This window comes from Peromyscus eremicus, chromosome 13 (assembly GCF_949786415.1).
Source record: "Peromyscus eremicus chromosome 13, PerEre_H2_v1, whole genome shotgun sequence".
Classification (NCBI taxonomy): Eukaryota; Metazoa; Chordata; class Mammalia; order Rodentia; family Cricetidae; genus Peromyscus; species Peromyscus eremicus.
The window spans coordinates 57,825,642-57,850,147 of NC_081429.1; the positions used below are offsets into that span (position 1 = coordinate 57,825,642).

The following is a 24,506-nucleotide window of genomic DNA, read 5'->3' on the forward strand; positions in this document are numbered from 1 at the left end:
GAGGCAACATCTCATGCAGCCCAATTGCCTCAAATGTGCTAGATAGCCAAGGATAAACTTGAAACCCTGATCTGATCTACTTGCCTGTACTATTTGAGTGGTGAGATCAGAGATATGCACCACCATAGCCAACTTTAATTGTATTTTAACTAAAGGAATCATATTTGAGAAATATATAAGAATCTGAAGTATTTTGTGAATAAGGAAAAAAATTAACATGCTTTGAAAATAATAGAGGAAGCTAAAGATAAATGTTTCAGAATTTGGAAAACATAAAAGAGATCATAAACTAGGGGGTCCCATTTGGGCAAATTTCAGAGATGGAGAAAAATATATCAAATATTTGATTGTGTTTCAATAACATGTAGCTGTCATGAATCAGGCTGGAACTATTGCAATTGGTCTTTGAGAGGTACACTGATAAATTCTCTTGAGGGCATCTAAGGTCACAGAATAGAAAATGGGCCTGCAGGGTATTTTTATTAGAAGTGATATCCACTATTTTTTATTCTAAATCTATTATATTTTTCCATTAAAGACACTGAGGGTTAAAATGCTAAGCTATTTGCTCCAGTCAAAAGCTATTTATTAAAAGTCACTAAGGCATAAATTCAAGTATCATTGAGTTATCCAATGCCACAGAACAGTGCCACAGAAGATTTCCGTGAGATCTTTTTAATGCAATGAAACACCTAACAACATGTTTGTGTAAAAACAAATTTGTGTAAAAACAAATGGCTACCTTAGTATTTTGCAGATATTTTCTTCCTAGATATAAAACAATAAAAGCTGTGGCACAGACCCTTTAATTTAATAATATATATAAGTTTAATGTTGAAGGTATTAAAACCCTGAAGGACCACTTTGAAGAAGGATAGAAAAGTAACCTTGACTCTCGGGAAAGGGGAAAAATATTAAAGATACTCACTTACATGCACAGCTATTTTTCAAGGTGGATTGGCTCTATAAAAATTATGACCTTTTTCTGTACCTTATTTTATTTTCTAGACCTAAAAATATTGCCAGTGCCTGAGGCGTAAGTCAGAGTGAACCTCCATTATCACTCCAGAGACTTGGCATTTTCCTCATTAGGCGCCATAGTATCTGACTGAGTGACCTTGTTTGGTGAGAAGACACAGATGGAGTCTGTCAGTAAATCTTGTTAATGTAACAAGTATTCCCACTGTTAGATGAGTGTCGCACCTGATACTGGCATTTCTTCCCTTAGTAAACAACCTTTGCTCCCTTTCCAACATGGGTCTCTTCCCTCACGCCATCAGGTTTTTCCACATTAGTTTGTTCAAAGGATTATCTAAAAGCATTTCTCGTGCTGTGAAGGTGAGATGCTCTCTCTTCCCTAATCGAAGTCTCTTGCTGGCCTTTGAAAGCTGTAAAGATGACATTAAAGATGGCAAACATAAACTTAATCCAAGTGTTTTAGGTGAAAAATAAGACTTACTATGAGGTACACACTGTTGCAATAGGTCATATCATTCATATATTTGCTGTATGAATCATAAACCTGGGAGAAAAAAAAGACGATATTAAATTGGTAGAGAAAGTTTAGACTATCATTCTACTGTTATGTTTTTAAATTACTGGTACAATGGGATATTGTATCACCAACTTAGGGAAAATATTTAATCACTGATGTTTCAATATAATTTTATTTTAAATCTTTGGATAATTAGATCTCTCAATTTGAATGTGAGAACCAAATGATGTTGCTTTAGATTCTGTTAGTGATAAATCATAAAAATTCTATACTTACATTTGCTTACAGATATAAAACATAAAAATAAAAGAGTTATTGAAGCACAATCAGAGAACATTAACTTGAGTGGCCATTTAATGTGGCAAGTTGAAGCACATGTGAATCCTTTCTGGAACAAAATCAGATGTCAGTGACCAAGTGGATGCTAAAAGTTTGCGATAAGCACCTTGTTTGTAATGAGAACGAATTTCGCTGAGAATTTAGTTTTATGCTTTCATTTAAGATAGATAACAATTATTAATCATGGACACTACTCCTTATTCCATACTTCTCAGTTTGTCTTCATCTCAGACTTCACTGAGAACTATTGTGCTAAATTAAATACCAAGATTGAGAAGGGCTCTGTTTACAGAGGACTTTAGTAGGAAAAAAATAAGCTTTTCTTTAAATGCCCCAGACATAGGTGCCAGAGGGAGAGTTGCAAAGAGGGAAGATTAAACAGTCCTTGAGTATATTTGAATAATGGGAAAAAGTTACTAAAATATTATGACTGACATTGTAAAGGATAATATTTACTCCCCCACCCCCCTACACACTATGCATTATCTGAATCTCAGAGTATGGAGTTTTTTAGCTAGGCCACTATTGTTATACATGTTGAAGCTTAAGAGTTAAGTAGGATGAGTTGTATGAAGAGAAAATGCGTGTTAGGAAGTAGAATGACATCTATTAATGGCATGAATTATGAAATCACTCAAATATGCTCAATAAATAAGCTTGAGGCTAAGAATGCCACTGAATATGGAGTTTGGGCCAGATGATTTATAATTTATCCATTACTGATAAAATATACTAAAAACATTTGTTACACTGTGAAAAGTGAAAAAATGCAGTACATATCTCTAACATTTTCCTACAGAATAATATAAAGTACCTATCCTTCGTGAACATCAAGGAGGTCAATGTTCAGCAATTCTCTACCAAGATATCTACTTCTTCCCTGAGAAAGTCTTTCTATTGCTATCCCTGCAACAGTGAAGGTGTGGTAAGGAGAGATGTGTGTCTCTCTTCCAATTTCTTGGGAATTTTTTCAGGATACTCCTTCTGAGCGAAGGAAAAGGCTGAATGAACCCTGCTCTTAGGCAGAGAAGGAACTTTGTTCCCACGAAGAAATTTCACACAAGTCTGCCATATTGTTAGACTATCTTACCAAACAGAGACAATGATGGGCCACTACTGGGCGAGGTGACACCTTTTCCAGGATTCAGTATGAATACCAATGATCTTCTGTTCATAAATGAACCTCATGTCAAGATCCTGAAACAGATTTGGTTTGTGTGGTGAGGTACATTTGACTGCTTTACTTGTTCAGCTTCAAAAAATGTTCAAATTAAAAGAAAAAAAAATCTCCTTTTTCTACTTATTACTATTACTTCTGTCTTCCCTTAGCTTATTTTGTATGGTATCAATGGTTAGGTTATCAAGACTCAGATCTTGACCCAACAACCTCAGTAATTCTTTTTTTCTACCCCACACCTCTCCCTTTCTCCCTCCTTCCTGCTGGTACATGAACAAGTCTGTTAGCAATGACTCCTGTCTCCCCAAATCAACTGTATTCTTTCTTGAGAGAGAGAGAGAGAGAGAGAGAGAGAGAGAGAGAGAGAGACAGAGAGAGACAGAGACAGAGACAGAGTGTGTGTGTGTGTGTGTGTGTGTGTGTGTGTGTGTGTGTGTGTGAAGATCCTTTGTTTTTCTATAAACCATTTGTATGATGAGGCACTTTGAGAGATATCCAAATCCTACTAAAATATCTGTTTTCTCTATTACAACTCCTATCTTACTACAAAGGGGTCTCTGCATATAGGAAGCTTTGGTATTAGAGAGAAAAGACAATAGCTCCAATCTTTGCTATTACTGAGAGATAATAGCTCCAAGAACAGAAGAGACCAAAAGACCTGCTGGTTCCAGGGATCTTCAAATGAGAAAACTTAAATGGACAAGAATTTGTTGCAAAACACAGATTAGTACAAGATCACAAAAAGGTTAGAGGACTTTTAACAGCAGTCTGGACTAATAGAAAGCAATCATAGATGTTCCAGGATAATGTCAGTATGATCAGAAATATTTGCTTGCTATTAATCATTGATGTTGGGTTTCTACATTCTGCCAAATACAGAAGAAATAAATTTTCTGATGATCCCAGTTTCAAAGACAAAGCTCCTAGCTTCCTAAGAAAGGTTTATGGTTTTTTTTGTTGTTGTTGTTTTGTTTTTTTTGAAAATCTGGCAAGGGCTTGCGGAATATTTATATCTGTTGTTTAGCTATTATATTTTTTGTATTTTCTCTCAAATTCATGGTCTCTAATTCTTTAATTTTGCCATATAACAAAAGATGTATATATATATATATATATATATATATATATATATATATATATATATATATATATATATATATACTAAATATATAAATCTAACCTGCTTAGTTTGTAGTATTACTTGCATGTATATATTTAGGGCTGGAAACATTTAGTATTGGATAACCAATTGGTGTGCTCTTCCCCGGGGAAGACTATTTCTACAGCTCTCAATATTCCCTTGTTGCCTGTAGTTCTTTGTGTAGTGTTTAGTCCCCAAGAGATTCCCCCTTTCAAATTAGCATGTCTATTGATGTCATTCAGGTCTTGGTCAGGGAGCCAAACTGATAAGACTTCAAGGGTATAGTTTCTCTAGCATTTTTTTTTTCAGAGATAAAATTGTTCAGCAAGAAAAAACATATCTGGTTTGACAACCTAATCAACTACAAGGGGCTAGTGAGGCCATGGATCTTGGAGAAGAATGTATTGCTGTTTCTTCTTAATTAGCACATTCCCTCATGGAGGAAGGGGAAAGGCTCACCATACTGAGGTAAGCAACAGAACTCAGATGCCTCGAGGAAGCTCAGACTTACTAAAACACACATTGAGGTCACCTGGGTTATAAAAACAGTAAGAATTATTGGAGAGAATGGACTTTTTCATGGAAGCTGTCTGAAAGTAGAATAGTCCTTCCCCAGGATATAGCTTTCGGGAGCCATCATTCATGCCAATGTGGGACTTTCAGTGATGCAAACTGTCTTTTAGTTAATTATGTTTCTGTAAGTAAGTTAAATAAACTCATTGGTTTTTTAACAAGTCACATTTTCATGGAATTATTTCTTTCATCTTACATATAATGTTCTGTCTGTTGTAAGAGAGAGGAGAGGACCCTGGGAGTCTCCTGGTTGTCAGTTTTGGCAAACTTGATAAGGACCAGAGCTGAAATACAAACATACCCAGAGACATCATATCAAATTAAGAACTGAAATATTTAAAAGAAATTTCATCTGGGTCCCTGGGTAGAAGGATAGGAACAATTTTGGCAAATAATTGCCAAATTTTAGTTTCAAAGTCTTTATTGATTATTTCCATTGACTCTAAGTGTTCTGTAGCTGGAGTTATCTCTAGTCCCACCTGGGCCCACAGCTACTCAGACCCAAATAAACACACAGACGCTTATATTATTTAAACTGTTTGGCATAATGGCTCAGGCTTCTTGGTATCTGGTTCTTATATCTTAATTTAACCCATTTCTATTAATCTATAAGTTGCCACATGGCTTGTGGCTTACTGGTACTTTACACCTTACTTCTCATGGCTGCAGCTGGCAGAGTCTCCTGACTCAGCCCTCCTGTTCCCAGAATTCTCCTCTCTCTTTGTCCTGCCTACATTTCCTGCCTGCTTACTGGCTAATCAGCATTTTATTTATTAACCTATCAGAGCAACACATTCACAGCATGCAGATATCCACTGAAGTGTTCAGTCAAAATTATTATTTTCTTTATAGTCTCAAGACCAACTTCCATTTTCTCTTTCTCTCATTTTATTAGTTCTGCTACCAGCCTCAGGGTGTAGACTGAATGTATAGTCTCCCACAGGCTTACAAGTTTGAGTATTTTGCCTTTAATGGATGGTACTTTTGGGGGAGGCTGCAGAATCACATGGAAATTCTTGGAGGAAAGGATGAATAGGGTGTGGGACTTGAAGCAGTAAGCTCAGTGCCACTTCCTAAACACTTAGCTTTTTTTCCAGAATACTTTTATTAATTTTTTATTGGGAATCATGAACCCTGAGCACACTCACTTCCCAGTCCTTCCAGGTTTGTTCATCCACCCTTGTGACACCACCACCCCCCAACAAACAGAAGAAGAAAAATGAAAAAACAAGGCAAAAGATAAATAAAAGCCAATTTGTATTACCCTTAGAGGCCAGCCCCTTAAAGAAATCTGAGTACCTCCCTACCAAAACCTCCACCCAAAGCCATCAACTGTGGACAGTTATACTTTAGCATCTTTATCACAATTTTTTTAAGAGGTCTCTTCAGTGGCTTTCTGTCTAGGCTGGTACCTTTTATTTGTGGGGAGGGCGGGTAGAGGTTAGGGTTGTCACAGAAGTCTTCTCTCTTACTCTTTCTCAGCTTTGGGTCTGCAGTCATCAATACCATGGCAAAAGTAGCTTCCTTGCCCTTTCCGGTCACTGGGAGCATGGACCATAGACATCCACATGGAATCCCATGCAAGCCTGTATCATCAACCCACGCATGGTCTCCAGTGGCAGAACAGACCACAGATATCAACACAGCCCTTGGCCACTGCACAGGCCCTGGTGGCAGTACAGGCCAAGGGCATCAACATGGCCTCAGGTGACAGCTTCCTGCTTTTGATGCCATCCTTTTTCTGTCATCATGGACTGCCTCCCTCTGGAATTACAAATAAGAGAGATATAAGGGTTAAGGACTGTTCTCTCATTGCTTAATGCTGCAGTTACTGTATAACATCAGAAATATGAAATCTCAGAAGTCTGGAAACAAAATTTCTACAGGAACAAAGCTAAAAGATCTTGACCACTTTGTCTTCATTTAAAGCAAATACACACATATGACTACACACACGTGGTGTTTTTAGTAGTATGACGGGTTATAGAATTAATGTCCATGTCTAATAAAATATTTATGAAAATTTATGATGTATTATTCTCATAGCTGCACATATATTATAAAAATTAACAGGAGCTACAAAAGTTTAGGATTAAAAAATTAAATTACATTGTCTGAGACTGGAATTGCTCAAAATTACTTATAAATAATGATAATAAAAGTTAACATATCTTTTATTAATTACAATTTTAACATTTATTTCAAACTTTAACCAGTATTTTTTTTTTTTTTTTTTTTTTTTTTTTTTAGAATTTGTTAGAATTTGGTCCCTAGATATACCATTTAGCTGTGGGGTTTTTTTTAATTAAGAATTTTTTTTATTCATTTTACATACCAATCAAAGATCCCCCTCTTCCCTTCTCCTGCCCCTCCAGCCTCCCCCTGCCAAGTCATCCCCCATTCCCTCCTACAAGGAGGTAAGACCTCCTGTGGGTAGGTACTTTTAGAAGAGGCAGGTCCAAGACCCTCCTCCTGCCTCAGGGCTGTGTGAGGTGTTCCATCATAGGTAGTGGACTCCAAAACCCCAACTCATGCACCAGTGATGGATTCTAATCCTACTGCCAGGGAGCCTTTTAGGCAGATCAAGCTACACAACTGTTTGCTATGCAGAAGGCCTAGTCCAGTTCCATGCAGGATCCACAACTGTTGATCTAAATTTCATGAGTTCCCACTAGTTAGCTGTGAGTTTTTAAGAAGTTCAAAGTTATCATTTCATATATTAATCTTTTGGCTTTATACCACAGCAGCCAATTAAGATTTATATGTAATTAATTTACAGTGTTAGAAAAACAATGGTACCCAAATATCTTCCTCAAAGATATTTAAATGCTACCAGTGTAAATATACCTGTGTTATAAATGTATAATTTCTAGTATACAGTTTTAAAGAGTTGTTAATTTCATACTCAACAAGAAATTTTTCTAAAGTACAGTCCAGGAAAGTAAAAAAATGAACAGATTTTCTATAAACTAATAGCAATGAGTTGGCAAAAATGTTTTGTAATAAGACACATGACAATAACAAAAGGGATCAGAATACTACCTATTTTTGAACCTATAATTTTACCCACAACAATTTAAACCTTAGATGTAGACAAACACTTGTGTTGTCTAGAAGTTTCCTCCGAAACTGGAACATTACATCCTATAGAAAAACCCATTAAGGTAGGGACTAAGCAACTCAATAGCAACAGGAAATCCCTGAAACTGACCGGATTCCCTAGGTAGACTTTTCGAAGAGTATATAAACAGTAAAGACTGGGAGTCACTCTCAGAGAAGCCAAGCTGCAAAGAAGATCCTCGGACAAACACAACTTTCTGTAAGCAGAGATCAGCCAAACACCCTGAAAGAGGCAGAGACCATGTGAGTTACCTGGAGAGACTCTGACCAAATGAACAACCAGGAAAGGACATTCTCCAAGTGTTGAGATGCCTTCAGGCTGTGTATTGTGCTCCAGATTTTCAGCTTTTGTTAGCTGTCACCCATGTTGTGCTAGGCATTGGTGATGCAGCTGTCTTTGATTCATTTCCTCTATTTTCAGTAGCCCCCCATCCATATCCCATAACTAGTCCCAATAAAATTCATTGGTTCAGCAAGTTAGACTTTGGCAGTATCGGTACTTGTACTGCCATGGGTTCCTTATGTGGGTGATTAGACATGTGTTTGTGTGGAGTTGACACAGAAAAAGTCTATCACAAAACATCTGAAAGAGACAAAATAAATGACTGAGCTTTCAACAAGTTAGTGATATTTTACAGAGTAGATTATTATAATTTATCAGCCCTATATTTGATTTTTTTTGTACAACTTTGGTCAAAATCACTGAGAGTGACTTGGGAATATCACTTAATGTGATTTCTGGTTTTAGAGATTTCAATATATTGTCTTTGGCTCTGTTGATTTTGTAGCTGCGATGAGGCAGAGAATTGTAGGAGTAGGAAAAAGTAGTTGAGGTTATGCACCTCACAGCTAACAGGAAGCAGAGAGAGGAATGGACTGGAGACAAGTGTGATTTCCAGAGTCATGTCTCCAGTAACCTACTTCATTCTTTAGAGTTATATTACATCACAAACTCCCTGAAATATTAATAACCAGGGGCCAAGTATTTAGTACAAGAAGCTATGGAGGCCATTTCACATTAAAATTAAAACAGGGTCTCTCCAGAAAATGGATTTGGGACCACACTCCCCTGTGGAATTGGAATTTGTCAGCATGCATGAATAATATTAAGCAATTCCTTAAAATTTTAGTATCTCTCGGTATTTTTCTCCCACCTCTGATTACCACTTTCTTCTTCTCTATTCTGCACATCTATTCCTCTCTCTCCATTCTGCATATCTATTCCTTTGAAAAGCACTAGTAAAAGAGTCATAGAAAATAAAAATGGGAGAAATTTCATACATTGACTGATCTATCCTTTCACTATTACACTGAAATCTCAAGGAAAAACACTTGTCAGACTCAGCCTTTTCAAACAATATCTTCACTAATGCAATGACAAATAGGTATTATAATGACATTTGAGATTGGACATTGTTTACCTGTCTCCTCACTTCACAAATGTTGCTTAGAAGATACTTCACGATTTATTCGTGAAGAAGATTAGAGTTTCTATAGGCTGGTCCATGGCTTAATAGCATCCCAAGAGCTTGACAGCAATAAAAAACTAAAAGTATAGGATAATGTATAGACTTCATCTATAAAATCTATTATAAAATATGATGAAAAAAACTGAATACTACCAGGTAAACAGACCCGGTTTTATTAAATATATGTATTTACATACATATATGTGGAGCAATTTGTAGACATATTTGAAAGTTGGAAAATACAGATAAAGAAAATCTTTATTTATAAGGACATAAAAATGAATTTTTGGATACAGAAAATGAAGGAAATGCTATGCTGAAGATCTGTTTTTGTTCTCCTTTTTGTTTGTATTTTTCCAAAGCTTTCACATAACATACTTTGATAGTCTATGCTCTTTTGTTTTCTTAATTGAGATCATCTCATACAAGCACAGGTTTCAAATTAAAACATGTTCTGAGGAGTCATCTATCTAATATGTAACTGTGTATAATTTTTGTAAAAAATATAAATGCATTAATTATTCATACATATATACAATGTATATATACATATTTGTGATATATAGAAAACAGGTGTGGTGATATATGTTTATAAAGCAAATACTCAAATGGCAAAAACAAGCAAATATTTGTAAGTTTCTGGCTAGCTTGGTCTACATAGTAGGTTCCAGATCATCCATAGTTACATAATGAGACCTTGTCTAAAAGAAATAATAATAATAATAATAATAATAATAATAATAACAATAATACAGAAGCCTCATTCACTCATATGTGTTTTCATTAATTTATTTAAGGAATATACAATTACAAATGTGTATAACAACAAAAATTGGAAGAAAAAATACGTGGCAATTATTTGAGATTCCTGCACAAAAGGCACATTGTATTGGAGGGAAGCCACTACACCTTAAATGGTTCTGTGTGATGTTTTGTTTTACAAGAGGATGCTCTGCTGCAATTACTTAAGGCAAATATTCATTACTTTACAATAGCAGCAACAATGGTTCCAGTATAGTAACAATGTCATGGTTTGGTTTAACTGTAGACTTTACTCAGCTTAGATTCACTTGATAAGAAAGTCTTAATAAGTGATTTTTAAAATAGATTGGTCTGTGAGAAATTCATTATAGAAATTCTGCGGTGGATCAATTAATTGAATTGGGGAGATGATACTCACTGTGTGCAGCATCATTCTCTGACAGGGATTCCTGAAATGTGTAAACATAGAGGTATGGAGCTGGGAGCAATCAGGCACGTGAGTGAGCATGCATGCTTTCCCTCTTCTCTATTCTAGACTGTGAATGTCACATGACCAGCTGTCGCAAGTTCTTGCTGCTATAACATCCCTGCAATAATAGACAGGAACTTAGAATTGTGGGCTAAAAATTAATCATTCATTTTGTTCTAAGTTCCCTTTTCTTGGAATAATTAGCAATAAAAAGCCAGGCATTGCCACTAGATAGAAGCAGTTCTGAAAGTTTTACAAGTAATAAAATGAAGCATTATTATCAGTTTACCCAGGTGAACAAAGTCTTTATAATCTTCACTTTAAAGATACCTAATGAAGTGGGGATGCCAATCAAACTACATACATGCCACAACAAATTAAAAACAGGACTTACACTATACTTAAGCATTATACTTGGTGTTTAGGAAAGTCGCTTACCATATGTGAATTTACTTTTCTCCCAATGTTTTATCTTTATATAATTATATATTCTTCGATTGTTATAAAGCTTATTTTAATTACTGTTACATTCATTTTATTATTCTAAAATATTTCTTTCTTCATTCTAACCATCTTTGAGTATATTTAACAAATAGAATGTCTCAAAAAGTTTCAGTAAACATAATTAATTTTTCATTTATTTTCCGTATTGGCAACTTTATGAGATATATAGCATCTGATTAATTTTAAACCTTAAGCATAATCAAATGAGATTAAAACACATCATATCAAATTATATATAGCAGTAAGTAGAAAAATACTTTTGGAAATTAAAGGTATTTATATGACTGTAATGAAATTTTATTCTGACAAATCACATTTATTACACAAAATAAATACAAATTGCTTATTCAATTAATTATGATTAAATAGAATGTTTTCTTCATATCGAACTCATTTAAAAATTTTACATTTTCATACAGACATTAAAACTGCCTCAATTATTTGATACAAACAAAATCATAAATCTTAATAGGTAAGCATGAATTTAGATGATTTTTTTAAAGAAAGAGTAAAATAACAAAGTTGGCTGGATGAGGAGGTACAGAGAGTCTGGAAGGAATTCAGGAGGGAAACTATGATCAAATTTATTGTCTGAGATATTTTCAATAAAACATTTTACGATGACAAAATGAATTCACCACAATGATAATTTCCCTAGTAGTTATGATGGTTAGATTATAATTGTTCAATTGACATAATCTAGAAGAGATCATCAATGAATGATTGTCTCTGTTTGTATGTGGCAGGTCTTTGGAGGATTGTCTTGAGGTGTGGAAAGGCCCAGCCTAGATTCAGTGCCCCCTTCTGGTAGTTGCCTGATAAAAATGGACATGACAGAAGGAAAATCATAGGGTCTTCACTCTTACTGCTGAGTCCACCCACCCTAGGACTCTACCCTACTGCCGCTACTACTACTGCTACTGCTGTTGCTACCATTGCTTCCTCCTGATTCCTTACTGGCTAACCAAGAATTGTAGTTGCCCTGATAACACCCATAGACATGAATTTATTTAGTTAGGTAATATTGTAAATAATATAATGTTAAAAACCACTTGCTATCTGGGTGGTGGTTCTGCATGCCTATAATCCCCACACTTTGGAGACAGAGACAGGTGGATCTCTGGGGTCCACAGAGCAAGTTCCAGGACAGCTAGGAATACACAGAGAAACCCTGTCTCGGAAAAAAAAATGTACCTGCTCAAGCACGTAAATTTGAATCTGTTAAATGACTTTAAGCTATTTTTGAAGTTATTGAGTTCATATTTAAAAAAAAAAAGCTAGCTTTTGGTAGTTGGAACTCTTGTGGTTTATACTGAAATCACCCTCAATTATTCCCAAAGTCCAATTCTTGGTAAGGTAGTTGAGTTTGAAGTGGCTCAAAGCCTCAGCCACTTGCTATACTGACATCAGTTTTCAATAATAAAAATCTAGCCATGCTTTGAATCCCTTCTACTTTTATGATGACTTATTACTAGTTGGCTTCTGCCTGCTTCCCTGTAAATGGAAGTTTTCCTATGTCCCATAGTCACTTTCAAATAATCACTCAGAGGCTTAATATAAATTATAAATGATTGGGTGGTAGCTCAGGCTTATTACTAACTAGCTCTTACATTTAAATTAACCCATAATTCTTATCTATGTTTAGCTATATGACTTGGTACCTTTTCCCAGTATGACAGTCTCATCTTGCTTCCTCTGTGTCTGGCTGGTGACTCCTGACTCCACCCTTCCTCTTTCCAGCATTCTTATTTTGGTTAACCTGCCTATACTTCCTGACTGCCTATTGCCAATCAACACTTTACTAAACCAATTTGAGTGACAAATATTTACAGTATACAAGAGGACTATTCCGCAGCATTTCTCCCTTTTTGTTTAACTAAAAAGGAAGGTTTTAACTTTAACATAATAAGGTCACGTACAGCAAAAATAGTTATCAAGCAAGAATCAGTTACAATATCCCATCTGCCTATATTTGGCAAAATTAAAGAAAATACTCTATCTTTGTGAGTCTAAAGTTTCATATCTAATTTATCTTTTATCATAACTAAAGAGAACTATAATAATAACTATTTAGTTTTCAGCTCCATCAAGACCCCAAAAGGTTGAAATGTTACCTAATGACAGGGACCTTAAGCTGCCTGGACAGTCACACAAAATTTCTCTGCAATGTTGGGGTAACTAACTCTGGCCTAAAGGCCTAACATGTCTGAGAGACTTTCCTGTGAAGCAGGGAATTTTGAAGGACTGTCTTACCTTGTCTTGGCAAAGTTTGGCAGTCACCAAACTGATTGTTCAGTAGCCAGGCAGGAAGTATAGGTGGGCAACCAGACTAAGAGAATTCTGGGAAGAGGAAGGGTGGAGTCAGGAGTCACCAGCCAGAAGTAGAGGAAGCAAGATGAGAATATCATACTGGGAAAAGGTACCAAGCCACATGGCTAAACATAGATACAAATTATGGGTTAATTTAAGTATAAGAGCTAGTTAGTAATAAGCCTGAGCCACCAGCCAAGCATTTATAATTTATAGTAAGCCTCTGAGTGATTATTTGAGAGTGGCTGCAGGACAAAGGAAAACTCCCATTTACATATGGTGCCCATTGTGAGATGCCAGGTAATGTGGGTCATGGGAATCTGGGACCAGGTAAAGTTTATTAAGGAATGAAATCAATAAGGTACACTCATAACACTGAATAAGGCTGATGCTTATGCTGATTCTGCCATTGCTGCCCTGTTGTTCTGCTCAAGGAAGATGGGAAGCAAACTGTAAGCCACACTTCTCCACCACTTGCTGCCTGCTCTGTCCAGCCCAAGAGATCATGACCTTTCTGCCACAAATTCTAAAAGGGTCACAAATCTTCAGAGAAGACCATGCCCATTGGATCAAACCACTCCAATTGATTGTTAGACCAAATGGCAGAATTCCCACGACACTTTCTTGTCCATACATTGCATCACAAATCCACTGTCATTCCTATAAATAATTACTATATAACCAAAGCAAAAATAAAATGCTACCTGAAAAGAAGCTCCTTATTTCTTATTCAAATTTATTCATCTCCTTTAGACTAGCACCCATTTGTAAAAGAAAATTATGATTCTTTACTTGTATATTGATACTCAAGTTCAACATCCTTTAGATTGAAATAATGTATTATTATAAATGTTATGTATGGGTAATCTGCATAGTGTTACTGTATAATTTATACCCTAAGAAATACTATGACCTTGTAGGTGACCTATTGGACAGTCTACATTTGAACTGATATTCAGCACTTTCCCAGTCTCATCTTTTTCTCACATCCTTACTTAACAACTTTAAAAATCAAATCTTCCATCTGGCTGTATACTAACATCACCATCAGTGTATCACTTATCATATAGTTTACAGACAAGTCACTTTTTCTAATCCTCAAAGTAAGAGTAAAATTCAACAAAGATTATTAATTAGTGGAATATGTTAGTCCATTAACTTTGTAAAGCTATTATTTATGTCAAGAATGACTGCCTAGAAAGAAGTAAGGTGTAAATTAAACTTTATTGTTGAGGCTTGTCATATCATGAGTCTTATCTACTATTCAATACAAACCAATAATGTAAGTTTATCTTGAGAAATTCTTGAATTCCCCTGCCTCAGAATTTCCACCTCACCCTACAAGTCATCAGTAATTTATAGGGGTTCCTGCCTACTACTACTGACCAGATCCTTCAAGTCTAAACCGTCTTACATGAAAGCTCTGATCTCAATGAATATCTTCTGTGTCCTCTTACTTTAAGCTGATCTTGGTTTCTGGAACATCAAAATTGTGAGGGCTTATATCTTTTTGAGACCTGGCAATTGCAAGGAGGCAGAAAGAATGTTTTCAAAGCTGTCTATCTAGCTGTTAGGACTTTATTTATTTTCTTCCAGTTCTATCCTCAACTATCAAGAGAAGAGACGTGTTTAAAAAGATTTTAATAGTACATTTAAACTATAAGTCAAAACCTTCAAAGTTATTCTAATTGTAATTGTCAAATTTTAATTTTAATATGAAAGTAATGAAGACATAGGTAATGATGCTTTAAATTTCTTTCTTTGCCCATATTGGAAAAAACAATGTAGACTTTTTTTTTCTTACATAGAATGTTAGAAGATGTTCATAGTTTAAAAAAAAAAGTGTGCATACAGAAGCAGAAAAAAAATAAATATCAAGCAGAATATAAATAAAAACTGAAAAAAGAAATGCTATACACAGAGATATCCGATGTGAAATGTTATTTAATTTGGACCATAGTTTTTTCAAAATGTACTTCCCCAGGAACTTTCATGTTCAGAAGAGTGGTACTAAAAATAAGTATTTTCTCATATGGTTTTACCTCTGTGTAGCAGGAATCTTAAAAGTACTTGTTAATAAAATTAAATCTGAGGCCAGTTATTGGGGTGAACTGGAAGATCAGAGAACCGGAACAAGCCACAGCTAAGTCACCTCGCCAGATGCTCAGCTAGTCTTGTTTCCTCAGACTGAAGGCCTCTGAGTCCTCATCCGGAATGGGTCTCAGCTGAATTGCTGCTAGAAACCTGAATACTTAACCAGCCAAATTCTTCTAGTTTCTGGTCCTCACGCCTTATATACCTTTCTGCTTTCTACCACCACTCCCTGGGATTAAAGGCTCACTTTCTGGGTTTAAAGGTGTGTGTCACCATGCCTGGCTGTTTCCAATGTGGCCTTGAATTCACAGAGATCTACCTCTGGAGTGCTAGGATTAAAGGTGTGAGTGCCACCATTTTCTAGCCTTTGTATCTAGTGGCTGTTCTGTACTCTGACCCCAGATAAGTTTATTAGGGTGCACAATATTTTGGGGAACACAATATCACCACACCTCTGCACTTTCATCATCCTCTGTGTCCATTGGTTGAAATAGATGGGGAAAAAAAAAAAACCTTTGCAAGGTCCATTTTAAAAAATAAAATTAAAATATAACTACATCATTTTAACCCCTTTCCTTTCATTCCTTCAACCCCTCCCAAGTATCCCTCATTGCTTTTCCTCAAATTCATGGCCTATTTTTCTTTATTGGTGATATATATTACCAAATATGTAATATAACCACTCAATCTGTATAATGTTGCCTCTCTGTACATGATTCCAAGGCTGACCACTTGGTACCGGATAATAACCAGAGCATCTCCTCTGAGGACAACTATTTGGCTTTCAGCACCGTTTAGTTGCCTGTAGTTCTTTGTGTAAAGGTGGGGCCCCACAAGATTTCTCCACTCATCTTAGCACATCAACTGGGGTCATCCTTTTTCAGGCAGAGATTTTTCTTGGGACTTCATGCAGGATATAAACGGTTATAAATATAGTATTTCACTTATTCTTTCTCTATAAGAAGGTAGTTATGATCAAAGTCCTTTATCATGGTCATGAGTTTTGCCTTTTTCTCTTAACTTGGTCCCACCATATCACCTTCCTCATAAATCCAGACTCCATTCTGGTCCATTCTGAGTTCCTCTACACTCCAACGGAATCCTTGGCTGCACAGAGAACCTTGCTCTAATCATGCTGTGCTGGGAAATTGCTAAGATTGTCCTATAGCCAGCAGTTGTCTGTGGAGGATGGGAAAACTTCCCAGATACTAAAGGACTCAGGACAGGTCTCTGGCCACTAAACATTTTGTACTAACGCTCAACTCTTTTTCCAAGAATAAAAAATCAAAGTGTACATTTGAATGCTAGCTTCATTCTCTCCAATACTCTCAAGCTGGAAAGCAGCCAGGCTTCTGCCACTCCTATATGCTTTTCACTTAGCCATTGTAGGTATATCTACTCCCTCTCCTCTCCTGGGGAAACTGAATTACTGGAGTCCTCTGGAGTATAGCTGTTGATATGTAAAAGGAAAATAAGCAATATAGAAAATCCTGAAAATCCTTCCTCAGGGTAATAGCTGGCCTTTCAGACATATTGTTTGTGTATAATCCAATTTGAATGTCAAAAATACTGCATAGGTATTTCTTCTTTCACCCCATCTGTAACACATTTTAATCTTACCCTCTGCAGATGGATGCCTGGAGTGGAACGGGGCAAAGGCTACAACTCAGAAAAGCAAGAGATAAAAATGCTGTAATTGTAAAATCAATTACTCCTTCAGAGGAGCTTATTTCAAAGCTCTCCATATCTGCCTTACAAAAACCCATTCTTCTTGTTTAATTTACTATCCTATTGTGCTTTGTACCTATTTCTTAATCTTCTGTTTCAATTAAAATACTAGATACTTAAAAAAGAAGGCAAACTTTTTTTTGTATTGAAACATAGCATATATCTTCCAATGTAGCCAACTCCAAAAACAATTGCCTAAGAGCTTAGCTTTTAAAGGTTTTCAGCAATTCAAGTAAATGCATAGATTTTAAATTCCCTTGAGTAAGTTTCAACCTGGAAGCACACTCTCATTCAGTCTACTCTTGAGTCAAGAGAGAGATGGATTTGTTCAACTTCAGAGAAGCCCCTTCTTTTCAGTTGAGGTCAGTTTCCCACATTGCAGGGCACTGGCCTCATTTCTATGTTGACATATACAATTTTCTTTCTTTCTGAGCCTCAGCTGAGTGGAATCCTAAACGATATGCTATGTTTGTCTGTGTGCAATAAGTATATTGCTTCTAAGATTACTCTACATTGCCGCCCATAATGAAATATTTTTAATACTACGTAAATATCATTTCATCTCTTTTTAATTTGGTGCTATTGTAATGATAGCATGGATATTGGATATTCTTCTCTTTGTTCTTAGGGTTCACATGCTTATTTCACTTATTTATATTTGTAGATAATACCTAGGGATAAAAGAATTGTGTTATAATTGATGGGTAAATTTAAATTTGTGATAAACTTCAATCATCCCAGAGAAACTGTAACATAAGCTCCCCTGATGAATGGCTTTTCCAGAGTTCTACACTTTCATTTAGCATCTGCTGCTGTCAGGTAAGTGTATGGGCATCTAGTTCTTTAATTTCATATCTGAAGAATATTTTGTCATATAATTGTACTATTTGCCATTTAACCATATTGCAAAATGTCTAGGTTTTCAGCTTTATGAATATCTGCTTTGAATGGTGGCATTATATATAAAGTTAATATACTGACTTTTTTTTCTCATGGAAATTTCTAGAAGTGAGATTGCTGTTTTCTATTTCACTCTTGTTGTACGTCGTTTATATTCTGACCTTCTATCAAACAAGCCCATCTTTGTTACAAACTCCTCAAATGTTGAGCTTCCACTATTAAAATATTTGCTAATAATTAAAGCAAAGTGTTCTGTCTTGTGAAGTGGGCCTTACATTCAGTCAGAGAGTGGTTGCTGTTTACTCACACTATATCTGTGGCACTCTTGCAGCAGCGTGTCAAACAGACAGGGCACTGTTGTGGATCACAGGATTTGTAGTTGTGTTGGTGTTTACTTTTCTCCTCTGGAAGGATGCAAAGTGCCTTCCAGTATCATGAACACTCGTCCGTAGGAATGAAGGTTCTGGTTAGACACCAGCACAATTTCTCCATGTGATATGTAGGTATTATATTCAGCAATAGAGCCTTACTTGTGGTTTGTGGAGAGCAACTAATATCCTTGGCAATAGACAAGAGCTGCTTGAGGTTTCTCAAGGGGGACCTTTGGCCAATGACTCACCTAGATGTAACCAAATCCTGGCAGTAAAAGTTACTCAGAGGGAGGAAAGATTTATATGGGGCACTGTCTCCCCATTATGCTATGACTCTACTTATATTTCATTCATTTAGTTAGTGGTTGATGACCATCAAGCCTGGACTATGTGATTGGGTACCCTATACTTAGGAAATATAATCTTTAAAAAGTCAAGCTATTTTTCAAGCCTATTAAATGACAGTATTAATAATGATGATTTTTTAATGTAGTCATGGTGTTAGATGATTTTAATGGAAGAGGTTCCTTTTCACACTTGGTGTGTACACAGTCTAAAATTCTTGAAATTTAGTATGACACATAGAGCAGCACAAGAGGATACTTTATATACAGTATGTACTAATTAAGTAAAATGTGCTAGGCAGGGGCTGGGGATGACTTCTCAATGGTTATGACATCTGCCACCCAGGCACAAGGACAAGAAATGAGTTCAGATTTGTGGAAGCCTCTTAACTTTCAGGTAGGTGTAGAGGCCTGCCTGCAATTCCAGCCTCGGAAGAGAAAGATAAAGGATCCTCTACCCACAGTAAGCTAGGCAATGAGACTAGACTTTGGCAAAGTCCAGGTTTTATTAAAGAAGCTTCTTCATAAATAAGGTGTAAGAATTATCATGGATGATTACAGACACCAACCTAAGGCCTCCACATTCTGGGCACACACATGTATATATGCACAAGTTTGACCAGTACACATTCACAAAGAGAAAAATAAAGTGCACCAGATCAGTATATGTAAGAAGAAATGAAATAAAATATTTAATATTACTTTGAAATTATGAAAAAATAATTGCAGATTTTACTTTTGTTTATTTTGAAATTAAATGGATTTTTTAGTTAAACTTGTTTTCAAAATAGAAATTTATTATAATTGCTGAATCTGATTTATTGCATGAAAATTTGGATGACAATAAAATAGTGACTTATTTACCCCTAAAGTACTGAATTAAGCAAAGTAATGAAGAGATACTGATCAAATACAATGACATATCAAACAAAATAAACAAGAAATTGCCCCAGTCCCCAAATATTGAGGAGTTGGTGACAATCATGCCCATTATTATAACTAAAATCTTTAATTATGATTTTTAAATTTATCCTTGGGATAAAACTCTGTGACTAGATTCAGTAGAATGAAGCCAGTTTGGGATAGAGGCGACCTGCCTCGGAATGACTTTTACTGCCAGTCACATGACAACAAAGCTGTTTTTAAAACAGTGCCATGAGACTACTGATGTGCGTTTTAAAGCTTAATTACGCATAATAGGTACTCTGCAACTCATCGCTTCAATCTTCTTAAAGAAAATGCACAGCTCCTGGAGTTGTTGACTAAGTTGGTATTTGAAATAATTATGTGTTATTTTCAGTTCAGTGATGGATGGTGTATTTTAAACACTCTTGAAGTTGATTTTTTAATGGGTAAATGTAATGATATAGCTTTCACATTATAAAGCTCTCCAAAACTCACAATATGCATAACGCAAAAATGTAAAGACTCTAACATATTTTTAAAGACTTGGAAGAGAAACTTGAATTTGAATGACAAGCAAAACATTTATTCATGATTCTGGTTAACTAAAAAATGTTGATGCGCAATTTGGCAAGACATTTGGACTATGTCAATGGGTGAAAAGAAATTGAAATAATATTGATTTATTTGCATATTAAAATTAGCATATCAATTGCATTTGTTTATTAAAGATATGAGAAAATTTAAAATATAATGGAAACATGCATGATAAAATGAACATTAATATACAGCGGTTACTTTAACCTTCTTGAGAATATTGAAACAAACCACTTTCATATCACATTAAAAGTAATGTTATTGCCGGGCGGTGGTGGCGCACGCCTTTAATCCCAGCACACGGGAGGCAGAGGCAGGTGAATCTCTGTGAGTTTAAGGCCAACCTGGGCTACAGAGTGAGTTCCAGGACAGGCACCAAAGCTACACAGAGAAATCCTGTCTCAAAAAACCAAAAAAAAAAAAAAAAAAGAAAAAAGAAAAAAAAAAGAAAAAAAAAGAAATTTAAAGTTTAAAATATGGTTTTAGGCTTGGCAGTGGTGGTGCACACCTTCATCCCCACCACTTAGGAAGCAGAAACAGGTGGATCTTGTGAGTTCAGGGCTAACCTTGTTTATAAAGTGAGGACAGCCAGGACTACCCAGAGAAACCCCATCTTGAAAAACAAACAAACAAAAAATGAAAAAAGCAAAACAAACAAACAAACAAAAAACAAAGAAGGAAAAGAAAAAAAAAAACCTTGTCTAAATAACGTATGACAAAAATGACTAAAAATACAATTAGAAACAATTTTCAATACACCCATAAAAGAAGAAAGATTTGGAAGAAGAATATCTTCTAGCTTGTACTTTGAAAATAATTTTATAAAATAGGTTTATGTTTAGACATTGTTGATGTTGTATTGTAATATGTCTATTCATACATCAAAATAAACTAGTTGAAGCCTTTTATCTTTGCATCCAAAGCAATAGGCTATTTTATCATTTTCTTGTGTGTGTGTGTGTGTGTGTGTGTGTGTGTGTGTGTGTTTTTAAATAAACCTAGTATTTTTTTGGACAAGATTTGTTATGAGAGCCTGAAAGACCCTTCCAACCTTGACAGGGTTGGAGAAGGAACGAGAGGTCAGTGAAGGTAAGACAGAAGAGAAAGGTATGAAAGAAGATAAAGATAAGGAGGAAAATCTTAAGACTGAAGATGTGGGGACAGATGACAGAGTCAATGGTAAGAAAGAGAAAGCCAAGAAGATTAAGAAGATTAAGACATTGATCAGAAAGATTTGAATAAGACTAGGGCAATGTGGACCAGAAACCCTGCTGACTTCACTAAGGAGGGATGTAGTTAAATCTGTAATAGCCTGGCCAAAGATGGGCAAGACCAGTTGGCAGTCAAGGTGCTTGTTTTATAAACTGGTGTGGTTTGCAAAATGTGGAGATGGTAGGGCACACCTTTCCCAACTAGTCAGTAGCTGGTAACTGAAAGCTAAGTAACCACATGACTTTATTCACTAGAAACTACTCAGAGAGACCTGTGCTTGGCAATGATTTCACTTTGCCTTCTGGTGGGAATCCAGATGGTGGACATCACAGCAGAGGTCCTGATTGGAGGTATATTTCTCAGGACTAGCATTCTAAGTTGACTTGGTATTAGGATTGTTTTCTCTGGAGCTGCCCATAGTTTATACTCTATTCCTCAGACTTCAGCAGTGCGGCATTGTTCCAGTGTTAGATGCTTGATACTGGGACTTGAGACCATCTTCTCTTGAAATATACTACTTTTTTTGTTGTTGTTTTGTTTTTTGTTTTTGTTTGTTGTTGTTTTTTTGAACATTTCTCTGTAGAAGGTCACCTCAAATTCACGACATTGCTCTTCAGTCCTTGGAAAGTCCTTTTGACTATTTTAAGAATAAGAAAAAGAACAACATCAAACTATATATACCTTGTGTGTTTATCATGGACAGGTGCGATGAGCTGATATCTAAGTACCTCAGACAGTTTCCTGCACAGCTCCTGGGAAATGCTCCAGCATAGCAAGATCATGAGAGTCACCATCACAAACATTGTGAAGAAGAGCCACGAGCTCTTCTCTGAGTTACCAGGAAGATGAAGAAAAGTACAAGAAATTCTATGGTATTCTCCAAGACTTTAAAGCTTGAAATCCATGAAGATTCCACTAACTGTAGGCACCTCTCTAAGCTCCTCCACAATCACACCACTCAGACACGACTTTCTGCCAGAGTATGTGTCTGGCACCAAGGAGACACAAAGTCCATCTGCTTTGTCACTGGTCAGAGCAAAGAGCAGGTGGCCAACTCTGCCTATGAGTAGCATATGCAGAAGCTGGACTTCGCTGTGGTGTATGTGACTGAGTGAGTTGATGAACACTGCGTGCAGCAGCTCAAGGAATTTGATGGAAAGTGGCTGGTCTCTCTGACTAAAGAGAGCCTGGACCTACCAGATAGTGGGAAGGAAAGAAGAAAACGGAGAAGAGCAAAGCAGTGTGAATATCTCTGCAATTTCATGAAGAAGAGATTGGATAAGAAGGTCGAAAAGGTAATCCTTGAATCCCTGGAGTCAATCCACCTTCCTGAAAACTTAGCTTCCAGAGTAGCTGTGATTAGTCATCTCCCAGTCCTTAAAAACTAAGGTAACAATATCCAAAAGGTTTGTGTCTTTACCCTGCTAGATTGTTACAAGCACCTGTGGCTGGAGAGCCAGTGTGGAGAGGGTCATGAAGACCCAGTCACTTCAAGATAACTCCACAGTGGGCTACATCAATCCTGCCCCACCCCACTGTAGAGACTCTACAGCAGGTTTAAGAGGACAAAAAAATGACAAAACTGTCAAGGACTTGGTGGTGCTATTGTTTGAACCTGCTCTGGCCTCGTCTGGTTTCTCTCTTGAGAATCCCCAGACCCACTCCAACTGCACCCATGAGATGATCAAACTAGGCCTGGGTGAGTTAGATGACTTGAGATACAGGTGGCAAGTCATGGAAGTGTCTGGGCCCTTGGTCACACTTATTGCCATCTGGCTCAAATCTCATGTCTTTCTTTTTAGTCACTGATGAAGGTGACAGCAGGAGAGCCTCGTGCTGCTGTTCCTGATGAGATCCCCTTACTTGAAGGTGATGAGTGTGCCTATGGAAACAGTGTGTTAGAGACTCCCCTGGGAAGCCCACACCCTCTATAGTTTCCTGTGGTTTCAGCAGCAGCCTGGACTGGGCCTGACCCACCTGGCTCTCTGCTCACATCTAGAGGATCTCTTCTATCCTAACTTTTTACCTTAAGGCAGGAAAATTTTCTGCCACAGAATAGGAAGGAAGGGTATTCTGTATTTTGTGTTTTGTTGTTGTTTTGTTCATTTTGTTCTGAAGTTAAAATAATGCAAATTAAAGAAGATGAAGTTTTATAAAACACAAATCATGTCAAGCTGTCTTATAATTTTATTTTTAATTATTTCTTTTATTTTTGAGATTATAAGTATGCTTTCTCCTTACCCTTTCTTTCCCCAAATCCTCCCATGCACCTCTCCTCTCTTTCAATTTCAATGGCCCCTTTTTATTAACTGTTATTACATGCATATACATATATACATATATTCACAAATACAATATACTTTATCCATATAATGTTACTTGTATGTATGTTTTCAGTGTTAATCATTCCTATTGGATAAAAAAAATAGCATGATTTTCCCTGGAGAAGACTAGTTCTTAATAAAATCTTAGGACATGGAAAACTCAGAAGAAGAGCTAAAGGGAAAATGTTTAGAAAGATAATAGAGATGTAAAAAGGCTCACAGCATAAGAAATACTTTGCTTCATCTATAAAAATAGATGTATGAGAGCTACTCAGTGATCAAATAATCAAAGATGTAGAGTGTATCCAATGTGAGTAGAAATTTCCAATGCACGAACAAGAGGAGAGAGATGCGCTCATGACGAAAGGGCAAGTGAGGAGGCAGACAACAGCAGACTGAGATGAAGACAAAGGGACAGAGAACTTAGGAACAACCAAAATTTCTGACGCTCACAACTTGGACTCTGAAAAGATGAATCTCTGTTGTAGAAATTAGTACATGCTATTTTGTTATGACAATTCTTCCAAACCAGTAGTGTAATGACAATGTCTGTTGCACTCTGTTTTCCTGTGACGGCTACTGCTGGGAATGTGTACTGTGGATGCCATTACTTGTGTCTTGTGAAGTACAAGATGCTTCAGTAGTCTCAATGAAAACTAATCTAGGATCCTGAC

At 36.3% G+C, this 24,506-nt stretch overlaps 1 pseudogene; it reads left to right on the forward strand.

Moving 5' to 3' along the window:
• Nucleotides 1–23,442, forward strand: part of LOC131923203 (heat shock protein HSP 90-beta-like) — a 33,388-nt pseudogene extending 9,946 nt beyond the window's left edge.
• The last annotated feature ends 1,064 nt before the right edge of the window (nt 23,443–24,506 follow it).